At 44.7% G+C, this 1,697-nt stretch overlaps 1 non-coding gene across 1 annotated transcript; it reads left to right on the top strand.

The window, feature by feature from the left end:
• The first annotated feature begins 555 nt into the window (after window positions 1-555).
• TRNAA-CGC lies at window positions 556-627 on the top strand. Its single transcript has one exon. It is a non-coding gene; the product is annotated as a tRNA-Ala (tRNA).
• The last annotated feature ends 1,070 nt before the right edge of the window (window positions 628-1,697 follow it).

Raw genomic sequence — 1,697 nt, 5'->3', positions numbered from 1 at the left:
TTAAATCTAGAATTCTTGGTAAAACCAGAGTTCCCAGATAAAGCTTCGGTGTCAGGTGAGCTAGATGGTATGTGTGGCCCGAGTCATTGCATGTGGGGACAAAGGTCAGGCAGGATTTTCACGTTTTCCTCTATTTGGACAGTTGCTTCTTCGAGCCGGGTCAAGCACGTGGGGAGCCACAGCTCCCAAGGTACATTTAATCATTCAACGTACTCAGATGGAGGGAATTTGGGTTGCATTTTCCATGAGCCTTCGGCTAGCAGAAAATTTTTCAAAAGGTCTTGAACAATCCCTTAATTCTTTCCGCCTGGGATTCAGTTGCGCCAAGAGGACTAATTGTGCTAAAGCTGTAGAAGTGTGCTCTGCTCTCTGTAACGATACAAGCTGGATGTTGCTAGTGCGTCCCGGAAGGAGGTTACTCGGGTGTAATCTGGGTTAGGCTTCAGGTGGAATTCATCCTCAGAGTTGGTCACTCCCTCCTCGAGCACGCGATAACATAAAATGCTTCGCGTTTTTAACAGGACAGGAATTCTCCCTTACAGCTGACTTGTGCCAGGGGATGTAGCTCAGTGGTAGAGCGCATGCTTCGCATGTATGAGGCCCCGGGTTCGATCCCCGGCATCTCCAAGGCGATTATTTACATTAGCTTTTGTTTAATTCAGCCTCTGGCATAGAATATAAGGGGGAAAAAAAAGAAAAGAAAAGAAACGATTTTAGTCCTTTCACATGTTTGCCATTATCATTTCCTTTAAATCCATCAATTCCCTGTCTTTCTGTTTTCTTCTCTTCTATCTGGTTGACTAGCCACAGGCCATATTCCTGTTTCCTGGAAACTTCCAAGATGTTTTATTATGCGGTGAGTAGTACAAAGTCAGAGGGACAATTCAGAAATGTACTATTCTTTTTTTTTTTTTTTTTTTTTTTAAGATGGAGTCTCGCTCTGTCGCCCAGGCTGGAGTGCAGTGGCCGGATCTCAGCTCACTGCAAGCTCTGCCTCCCGGGTTCACGCCATTCTCCTGCCTCAGCCTCCCGAGTAGCTGGGACTACAGGCACCCGCCACCTCGCCCGGCTAATTTTTTGTATTTTTTAGTAGAGACGGGGTTTCACCATGTTAGCCAGGATGGTCTCGATCTCCTGACCTCATGATCCGCCCACCTCGGCCTCCCAAAGTGCTGGGATTACAGGCTTGAGCCACCGCGCCCGGCCATGTACTATTCTTATAAATGCATCCAGAAAGAGGGAATACAGCTGAATATTCAAGACTATTTTAAGATCCACTAAATGAGACCCTAATCCATTCTCAGTCTCCAGTGAAAAACAATCAGTAAAATGTAATATGTCGACCCTAATCCATTCCCAGTCTCCAGTGAAAAACAATCAGTAAAATGTAATATGTCTCCGTATCATACTTTTTTTGGGAGGTGGGGAAAGTGGAGTAGGATGGAGAAGAGGAAAGTAGCATGCTTTTTTTTAGTTTTAGTATTCAGGTGGGAGTTGCTTTCAACTTAAGGTCCACTCTAGCACCTTAAGATAATGTAGATCTTGTCCTATAGTTACTAACCTGGTAACCATTTTCTCACTGCAGCTTTTCAAGGTTTTTGTGTGGGAGACCTGGTCATAAAACATTTGGGACATCTGAGAAAGTAGTAAAGGTTAGAAATAGCCTGTGGAAATGGAAGGCTGAGTTGGTTAGAAAC

This window comes from Theropithecus gelada, chromosome 4, assembly GCF_003255815.1.
Source record: "Theropithecus gelada isolate Dixy chromosome 4, Tgel_1.0, whole genome shotgun sequence".
Lineage (NCBI taxonomy): Eukaryota > Metazoa > Chordata > Mammalia > Primates > Cercopithecidae > Theropithecus > Theropithecus gelada.
The sequence above is the reverse complement of the archived record's forward strand: the minus strand, read 5'-3'. Positions and strand labels throughout refer to the sequence as shown.